General features: G+C 41.2%; 1 long non-coding RNA gene across 1 annotated transcript; it reads right to left on the bottom strand.

Annotated features, from left to right (window-relative positions):
- Nucleotides 1-1827: 1827 nt before the first annotated feature.
- Nucleotides 1828-9367, bottom strand: LOC141570404 (uncharacterized). The gene is made up of 3 exons (XR_016020545.1): nucleotides 9235-9367; nucleotides 4156-4241; nucleotides 1828-3878 (listed from the first exon to the last, which is right to left on the bottom strand). It is a non-coding gene; the product is annotated as an uncharacterized LOC141570404 (long non-coding RNA).
- Between the last annotated feature and the right edge of the window lie 1209 nt (nucleotides 9368-10576).

Raw genomic sequence — 10576 nt, 5'->3', positions numbered from 1 at the left:
AGTACTGCCCCTGACTGAGGGCTCTGTTCCAGGCACGATGCTAAGTAAATGCCCCATGAGGCAGGTACCATTACAATCCCTCTATCATGAATGAAGAAACTAAGGCTTTGGGAGATTCAGTAACTTACCCAAGTGCTATGACTGAATGTGTGTGTCCCCTCAAAATTCATATGTTGAAATTCTAAACCCCAATATGATGGTATGAGGAGGTGGGATCAGTAATTAGGTCATGCGGATGAAGCCTGAGGGATTAGTACCCTTTTAAAAGAGATCCCAGAGAAACCCCTCACCCCTTCCTCCGCCCTGTGAGGTTACAAGCAAAAAGACACAATTTATGAGGAAGTGGGCCCTCACCAGACACCAAATCTGCCAGAGCCTGATCTTAGAATTCTCAGCCTCCAGAACTGTGAGAAATACATTTCTGTTGTTTATAAGCCGCCAGTTTATGGTATTCTGTGATAGTCGCGTGAATAAATGAAGACACCAGGGCTACTGCTAAAAAGGAACAAGGCTGGCTTTCAAAGCCAGGTATGTCTGTCTCCACAGCCAGCACCCTCCACCACACTGCAGGCTCCGCTAGAAACTGACGTGGGCGGTATGATGTGGCCAGTGGTAATGGAGGCAGTGGGATGCAGAGCATATGTCCTTTGTTACTCACAGACCTATCCACCCCCACCAAAATGCACCTGGACGCCTGCACACTAGAACAAATCCCAAAAGCTGGGAAGAATGGGTGGGTATCTGGCCTGTCACCAGAGGTCAAAAGAACTTGGTCGTCCTCTGTGGGTTCAAGGCCATGGCCTCCGACTTCAACAGCATCTGAGGCTGATGTGTGAAACTACCCAGGATGTGGTGTACTGCAACTAGACCAAGGCCACAGGGGGACGAAAGCGAAATATTTCAGTTGCTTCAGATTCTCTGCTGATCTCCAAAAAGAAACATGTATACACGCACACACAGGCACACACACTCCTTTGTCACAGCAATTCCCCTGGAGAGTAGTTGATTCAAAAAGTACCTTCTTCCTCCTACCGAAATAGAAACAATATTGTACACATGTTTGAAAAATAAAAATTAAAAGCAAGAAAAAAACAAAACAAAGCAAAACATAAACTCTTCCTGAAAGTAAAGGCCTCAGGCAAATGGGGAAAAAGACTCTGGGTAGCTCAGTGGCTGTTTGGCCCTTCTGCACTGAGCAGCTGCCAAACTAAGAGGACCCCAGAGGGCCTAAGGGTCACAGCCACAAAGAACCGTAAAGCTTTGGGGGCCCTGGGGAGGACGCTGGGAGCTCAGCTGGGACACAGCCCCACCTGCTCTCACTCCAGACCGAGGCCCTCATGGAAACCTGTTTTGAATCATAACACCAGTGGAGATGTTTTGTTTATTTACTTTATGATATCTTCTTGTCTTTTTTTTTGTTTCTTTTAATTTAGCAAGCCATAAAACCTTCAGTGAGCTGTGAGGGGAAGACTTGCCTTCAAAAAAGGACAAAGGAAAGAATTTGAGCTTCAGTGAGGTGCTAGAAACAGATATTCCACCAGCATTATCTCTGGAAGTCTCAAAAGGGGAACAGAATTCCCTTTTATTGGAGCTCCATGAAGGATTGTGTCCTAGGCACTACAGAGGAACCTTGTCTTATTTGAGCCTCACAGTAAGTTTTGAGATAGCAATCTCTTCTACAAGAGAAAAAACGATGAGGCTCTGGGTAACACTAAATCATTTGCTGAGTATCACACAACTACTCAGAACTAAAAGTCTATCAGACCCCAAGGCCTAGGAAGAAAATCCTTTCTGTGAAAAGCAAGCAATAAGAAGAAATCCTACAGAGAGGAGGAAAAATTAACATCTTTTTTTATTGTTTGTCTACTTATTTGAATAGGAATTGTATGCACAAGGAAAACCTTTCATAAGGGGCACACAATGAAAATAAGACTCCTTCTAGCCCTCTCTCTCTCAGTTCTCCAGTTCCCTTCAGCAGAGGCAATTGCTGATAATAATATGTCAAGATAGGCTACACAGACACAAACGTACCCACGTGTGTACGTACAGCCCTTTCTTCACATAAATTGCAGCATTGTCTATCCCTTCTTATTACCTAGTATATCTAGGCAATTTCCCATATTGGTACATATAGACCTGTCTCATTCTTTTAACAACTGATAGAAGATACTTTTGTATGGATGTATGACAATTTATTTAACTATCCCCTATTAAGTAAATGGTCACTTAGATTGTTCCCAATCTTTCGTTAGTGTAAATAATGCTATATGAACAACCTTATACATTCTTCCTTGAACATGTATGTTGGTATACTTTGGAAATACATGCTTAGAAGTAAAATTTCTTGATCAACAGCATGTGCATTTTAAATCTTGATAAATAGAACCAAAATGCCTCCGAAAAGTGTGCACAAATTTACAATCCCTAAAATATATACTCATGCTTTCTTCCCCCACTGTCTCCAAAACAGTGTTCCATTCTTTGTTGAAAAGAAAAGCACCATATGTTCACCTGCTCCTTTAAAAGTCACAAACTTCCTCCTCAGAATGAATAGGGGACACCTTTATATTCAGGCCTGGGCATTAGATTGCTGGAGTAAAAGGAGATTTTTGGAGCTCCTGGCACTGTAGAAGATGCTGATTAAAAGCATCTGGTCCTCAAATAGATGACATTGGCAAAGTAGAAAAATGGAATAAATACCTGAAAACAAGCAGTTGGCTGTAACTAATCAGCTCAATTCACCAGGGTACCGCCAGAGCCATGCGCGTCACCCTTGGGTATCCCGGTAACCCCCCCTCCTCAGCCTGCTGCACAAGGCCAGAGCTGGCTGTGAGCCAGGAATGGGACATCTGCCACAAGCAGGGACATTCAAATCTACTGTCTATCGCTGCTCGCTGGGGAAAAAGAGCGTAGGGGAGGGGCAGAAACATAAGACTAAAGGGAGACTGCCAAGTCTCCTAACTGTACAGAAATGAGGGGGAGATAGATATGGCACAAATGAAACATCTTATATTCTTCAATATAAAAACTTTCTAGAGCGAATAAACCCATAATGGACTTGCCACATTCCATCCAGTGGTGCAGTCTAATCAAAACTGTAGGATCTGAGCAGGAATCCTGGGCTTCAAAGGCTGAGAGAATGTGAAGCCGACGCTTTCTCTTTCTTAACTTTGCTTACCTGACTCTGCTGAAAGTCTGGGTTTGACAGACTGCATTACAAAATGTTCCTCTTTCATTTGGCAAATCACCTCGATGCAGTGTTGATTGTCAGCACCCAGGGAAAAGAGCTGGCACCATGGTCCTGAGAGGACAGAGAGGAAGGGCAGGGGCATAGTGGGCACTGATGATGCACTGACATGAGAAGGACTTTGTCTCTGGAGGGGGTGATGAGGTCCTAGCAGTGGTCATACTGATGACCATATGCAGCTTGGCTCGATTTTTGAGCTTGTGCACAGGTAACATATGGCTAAAAGAACAAGTCAATATGCACTGCTAACACCTCTTGTCAAAGATTTTCAGACCAGGTGGTTGCCCAGCTGAATATTTTAACCATTTAGGGAAAGACACCCCCCCCCCGACCCCCCAGCAAGCAACAGAACGCCTTCTAATTATTACTTGCGCTTTTTTTCCAGTTAGCAACCAACAGCATATTGTCATGGAGGTATTATTGGGAGCTGTATGTCTCTGTGCAGATGTATTCAGATACTTAAATGTAGGTTTCTTAGGCTCAATACATTATTATTATGAAAATTACAGGACTGCAAAAAAGGATTTTGGATGAACTTGTTTCGATCCATCAGATCTGAAGCAGACTTTGGGTCAGCTTCACCGGCAGCTGGAGGCTGTTGGGTAGAATTTGCTGTCGCCTTTCCCTCATCCTATCAACAAAATACATAAGTTAACCTGATTTGCCATTGTTAGCTCAATTCCTCTGAAATCTCTGCAAATCAGTCACTAATTCACTTTCAAGTACCATCCATCACCACTCAGATGAGCTCTGCCCCATTCTCATTGATTAAGTTTGGTTGATTGATTGCTTGATTGATTGATTCCTTTATTAGTCCATCATCTGGACAGAGAAAAAATAATTTGGAGCACTCATCTTCAGGTTGTGTTCCAGGGGTCATTTAGATCAATGTGGGTTTCCATGATTACCTCACTCCCTCCATTCCACTGAGCTTTTTCACTGTGATGCACTTCTGGTATAGAGAAAGATTTCATAAGCAAGAATTCATGAGAATCTATGAAAAATAGAAAGATAAGGAAATTAAGAATCTTAAAAAAAGGAAATAATTAAACCGAAGTTCAAAATTTACATAAGACTGGTCTTCCAAGTTTTAAGTGGGATATGCTAAAAACAATAAAAAACGTATATATACTCTTAGCTCTTCTATGTTATATAATTTAAGATGACTCCAGGAAAATGAATGAGACCTTCAATAATAAAATAATCCAATACATAAACTGCATCGATCAAAATGTTATGCCTAATGAGTTCTCCCCACCAACACTTAGGGAATACTATCTATTATAGTAGTTTTATGAAAGCTCATCATGTAACTATTGAGAAAGGTGTTCTTGAGTTGCTACAAAAGGGAAATCCGTAGGTAAACTAGAATCTATCCTTGCCGACCAACAGCCTTAAGAGGTGTTTTGTATCAGAAAGGTTTTAATCAAAACAGATAGTAGGACTGTTTACTAAAATGAAAAGAGGACCTCAACCAAATAAGTCTACACTAATATTTCACAGATTATATGGTTTGGGTTGATTTATTTTAAGTAGTGGTAACACTTGAGGTAAATTGATAAGTGACTTGAAAAGATTTCAGAAAGGTAGGACTAACCAACTCATTTAGAAATTTCCTCAATTAATCTATCAGGGTCATCCTAGTATTTCACCTGGGCTCACACAGGTAGGCAAAATTCCAGTCTTCTAACTCCTAGTTTATCTGCAGCAAACTAAGAGGGCCAAAGGATCCATTGTATAGGACTCTTGTGACGGGCCAGCCGCCACGAGTCGATCAGTACCTGAATGGGGGAGTGGGAATGAAATAAAAGACACACACAAATGCTAATGCGGCCGGTCTTCAGTCATGCTGAAGCCCTGAGTTTATTATCTCTAACCAATATATACAATTTGAGTACGTGCAGTTAAACGAAGAAGATATGCATTATCTCAGTGAAAGTAAATCTTTCCAGCCTCAACTTTACTTTGACATAGAAGATACAAGGTCACTGAAACTCACAAAAGTAAATATTTCAAGGAGACAGAATCTACTAATTGTCTAGAAAGCCCTTAGTTTTCTGTGTCCGGGAACTGGCCGTTTTCACCACATTCCTCAGCAGCCGTTAGGCGCTTTTCAGATAAGGCAGAGACAATGTTATGGGGGCAGAAACCGAGCCAGTCTGCAAGGTTCAGGGTTGCAAGAAACCATGGCTCCCCACAGACTCTGGACAGTTTTCCTGAACTCAAATTAGATAATTAATGCAACTTTTAAAATAGACCTTATTCATTCAGTCAGTCATTCATTTCCTCTTTGCTTTCCCACCTTTGTCTAAAAAGTGATCTGAGGTAGCCTAAAGAGAGAGACACGTGACGTGCAACAAGATAAAGCATGTGTATCAACATAAAACTATTTTCAACACTTTAGAAGTATTCATTTTCCACAGAAACATACACTCCCATTATAAGAAATTCTGACACTATTTTTACTAATTGAGAATAATCTACTAATAGGTGGGATTGATCATTCTAGTTTGTGATGAGATTCTTTTTCTCCCCACTGATTTTGAGTTCTTTGTGACCACTGTATTCCTAACACTCATTTTACAGTTCCTAGAGAAGACTGAAACCCAGTCACATTGCTAACCGAAAGGCAGACTATAAATGAGTTCTAGTCAAGATATGAATGTTATATGCATAAGTAGCCCCTCTACTAAAAAGTCAGTAGCTGACCCAAGACCCCTGCCTGATCCAGGAGAGGGTCTGACGTTCAAGAAGCCCAGCCAATGGGTGACAGCTACAGAAGGGTTTCCAAAATCCTGGGAGAATCTGACACATTTCACACCTAGATAAGTTCAGGAAACTACGATTATTAGCAACAGGGTTTTGTTCACAAATTGTAATTTAGGAATGCAACAGCTTATTTATTCCTCAGTTTTTAACTTTCAAAGTAGTATCTACCAGCTCAGCTCACTTCTTAGCCTTAGAAGACAGAAGAACAATATTTATGCTGCCATAACATTGGTGTCTCTGACAGCGGTGTGAAAAGTGTTTATAATTTGGGGTCAGTTTTGTTTTCATGCTAAATGCCTCAATTTAAAATTATAAGTGCTCATTCATTTTTCAAGACTTCATTCAAATATCACTTCCCCTGACTCCCCTAGGCATATTTAGCTGTGCCTTTTTTGGTTCCTCTATTATACTATTCTCCACACAGCACTGTAATCATGTAATTTATTTGTTCATATGTCTGTCATGCTTCCCTGACTATAAATTTCTGAAAAGCAGGGGACAGGGATTATTTGTTCCTTATTGATGGATGGTAGACACCCAATGAGCATCTAATGGAAGAATAACTATTGTCATTTAGATGAAAATCCATACAGTGTTTTGAGCTCTTTTCTTTAAGTCAGACTGTGGTAGGACCAGAAGAAAATTCCATCAGAGACTGAGGATTCCTTCCGGTGTAAGTCCAGGTTTTAGAACCTAGCTTCAGGGTCAGAGGAGAAGACAACTGGATAGGGGAGAAAGATTAAAAATCAAAGTTTTCAGGATCTCCTTCATTCCTTATGCCTTCCATCTTCTTCATCAGTTGCTTGAAGCCATATAGAGTAGTGACATGGACATTTATTGTTTTTGTCAGCTCTGCTTTCTTTCTTCCTTCTGGTAATAGCATGCTGATTTTGCTTTGAAGGAACTCCTCCATCAGATATAGTCAGGATGCTCTTATGTTCTCTATCCAAGAGGTGGGCACCTGACCCAAGCGAGGCTGATCAGATTTCTCTCTCTGGAATATGAACTACGACAAGAGGCTGACTGACCCCGAGGGGACCAGCCAGCAGTCTCTGTTTCCCAACCGCCAGTGGTCTTACTTCCCGGTCTTTCCAAGCCTCTTGCTTTTCCTTTTGGTTGTTTGACCTTCCTGACTTCCAATAAATTACTTCTATGATTCAGTTAGACAGAAGTGATTTATGTGCTAGCACCCAACAAATGGTAACTAAGAGAAATAGTGAAATGAAGATTAAAAATCTATCTGATTTATCCAAAAGCCTAGCAAGAAGGAATAACTCTATTCCCAGACTCAGTTTGCTTCTCTTAAAAAATTTACCCACTGTCCAGGTAAGTCATCTGAGAAGTCCCAATCCATCTTTGAATATTGATCCTGTTCCTGAAGTTTTCCAAGTCATACCCCAGGCCAGCCCTAATACACCTTGTCTAGTAAAGTAACCCAGTGGGTGTAAAGACCCTACAGTACTCTTCCCTAACCTTCCTATTTCTTGCTTAGCTGCCCACCCATTCTGCCACGAAAACATTGGCACCCTCTCATTAGTATGAGATGTTCAAGTCAGCCGTGTGTCATTAGCCCACTCCCAGTGAGCTGTTTGGCCTCCAGTTCATCAGCAAGCACCAATTGGAAGCCTAATGATGCTACTTCTTATTTAGCACTTGCATAGCTCTTACTCTGCACCAGGCAATATCCGAAGTGCTTTATACATTTTAACTCCCGCCCCCGAGATAAGAACAAATGAGGAAAATGAGGCCTAAAGCTCTTTAATAGCTTGCCTGAAGTCTCAAAGCCCATAAAGAGCAGAATCAAGTGCAGGCAGTCTGGCTCCAAGACTGTCCTCTGAACCACCAAGCCATGGTTTTGAGATGATGGGTTTATTACATGGCCAATTAAAGGGGAGAGCTAATCATATTTTATCTGCAACCATGGACAGGTACATTGGCATGGAAATAAGATTAGTCCCCACATGTCAAAAACCTAAAATCATCGAGTCAATTTGGAGTATTCTCCAGACCTCCTCTTTATTAAACACCAAGGAAACAGCCAAAACATTCAACAGTGGTTTCCGTTCACACTGAAAAGATTCGACTACCTTGAGTAGAAGGTGCCTTTCTCTTTGAATTGGTCTGAAACACACATGTTCCTTTTCTGGAAAGTCTGGAATGTAAATCTAATGCTAAACTTTTACTCCTTGTTGTAGCCCAGCGTTTCACCACCTGTGAGAGATGGAGGAAGAATGTTGCTACAATTGTTCCATCACTGCGGGGCCCATGGCTGATTTTCTAACTTCTCTCTCTTTAGCTCAAGAAAACAGAAAAAGCAACAAATCTGTCTCTGGATAAGGATGGTACACTGAGGTCAGGGGGTCAAATCCCTCCTGGATATGAGGCCCCTCCTCTCTCCAGCAGGACTGGTAAGCCATTCACAAACCATGTTTGAGCTGATTTTCATTTTCTTCCTATTTCAAATTGCAATTAAAGTTTATTGTAGTCATGACAATCTTACTGGGTTATATGTATCTTTTTACTGTCCTTGAATCTTTAAAAGTTTTCTAGTAGAGTATCTATTTGCATATTGAGTACCTCCATTGACCAGTGACCCCCTAACCCCAATAACTTCTTCTCCCATGGAGCACTGCCATCTGAAGAGTTTCTGTTCCATGAGCTCTAAACATCCTGTGCTAGGCAGATCTCTCGTGGTATGATATATTAACAACGTAGTGATATCCATTTTCCACTTTTCTAAAATCAGGGTGAACTATAACTGAAGGTTAATAATAGGTATATGTAGAAAGCAGAATTATTCGTGAATTTTAACTTCTTACATTTATTTTATGTATCATCTACAAAGAACATTTATTTATTTTATAAATAAACAAGGCAGTGTTTGCAAGAATATTAAGCTTTATCTGTGTTTGTTATATTTATGATATCATGGTCATACTGTACCAGGTACTTTTTTCTAATTTGTAATTACAATAAAAGTAAAATGAGCAGAACACTCTGCTCTTTATTTGGAAGTACTAAAGCAAGAACTATGTAAAAATGTACTAAAACAAGTGAAAAACTAGTTTTCATTCTTAATCCATAGTTATATTCAGACAGTAAGAGAAAAGATTCATTTTTACCTAGGAAGGCTGACTGGTGTACAGTGTGAATGACAGATCTGCCTCCCCGTGCCCATGAGTAGGTTATATTAGTTATCTGCGCCTTGGTGTTCTTACCTGTGAAATGGAACTAATGATGCCTAGTCTACAGGACTGGGAAAGCACCTAGGATAGGTTGTGGCACGGAATAGCCATCCAATAAATGTCCATTTACTCATTCAGAAAGCTTATGGTACGACTCCTCTGTGTTGGCACCTGTAAGATACAGGAACAAATAAAGTAGAAATTAAAGAGCTAGTCACCTCCCTCAAAGAGCTTGTGTTCCAGGACCATCCTCAGCCCGTTATTGCTTCCATGCTCCTCTCGCAGCACTGGGATACTGTCCTGCTCCCGTGCCCTGCCAGGCTCCACGGAACCTCGGCAAGCTTCCTCGGGCCTGTCTGCCTGGGTGCCCTGTGCAGCCATTTCTACACTGGGTTTTTCTTACCAAATTGAGCTCTCTCCAGGAAAGGAAAGCTGGGTTCCCTCTGTGCTCAGATTTCACACACCTCCCAGGGGGTTCTGTCACTCTCCTGTCCCTGTGCTGAGATCAGGCTGAGAGTCTCGCTCTTTGTCAGAGGTCCAAGGTGTCAGCTCATCCCTTGCCTACACTTGTCTGGAGCACTTTCTGTCTTCTGGAGCTTGGAAGCTCTACACTGTCTTCTCCCAGTGGTTGTTTTATCTATGCATATATGTATCTCTTCATTCCATGAAGGGCCCAGAATTTTGACATTTAAAACCCAAGAAAAGACTGTGTAATCTCTTCCTCGATACATCAAAAATGCCATACCAAAAAAAAATAAAAAATAAAAAATAAAAATAAATAAGTAAATAAACAAACAAACAAAAAGTGAAAAAAGAAATGCCATACCAAAGACAAGTCTGGGGTAACAAAAACTATCAGCTAATGTTTGAAAACTCATATCCCACCACATAATGCAGCCGCTAAGACAGCTCAAAGGGCAAAAGTACGTAACGGACCTGGGACACTCGGCACACTTCACAGTGAGGGTCCAGCCAGAGCTCAGTCTGATGATGAGTCAGAGCTGAGCTGCACATTCAGACAAAGGGGAAGGGCATTCCGCACAGGAGGAACAACATGTGCAAAGTGACACTGTTACGTGAGTCATGATTTAAATTTATCTCCACTGGCTAAATCATATTCATTACATCTCATTTTGAGAACGGAAGAAGCACAGACATAATTGTTTGAACTGGAAGTTACTTTAGGGATCATCTAATCTAATCCCTGCATATAATAGACAAGAACATTGAGGTCCACTTCTACCTACAGCAGGAACTCCTATTTACTTTCCCACCCTTTTCCTTCGAGCCAAATTTATGCATCAATATCAACATGTGTAACAAGCTTAGCAGTGAGTTCTTCTTTATCGAGGTTTTGAAAAAAAGGAAGTTATGC

This window comes from Rhinolophus sinicus, chromosome 3 (genome assembly GCF_057876585.1).
Source record: "Rhinolophus sinicus isolate RSI-liver-muscle chromosome 3, RSI-T2T, whole genome shotgun sequence".
NCBI classification, from domain to species: domain Eukaryota; kingdom Metazoa; phylum Chordata; class Mammalia; order Chiroptera; family Rhinolophidae; genus Rhinolophus; species Rhinolophus sinicus.
This window is presented reverse-complemented; position numbering and strand designations above follow the sequence as displayed.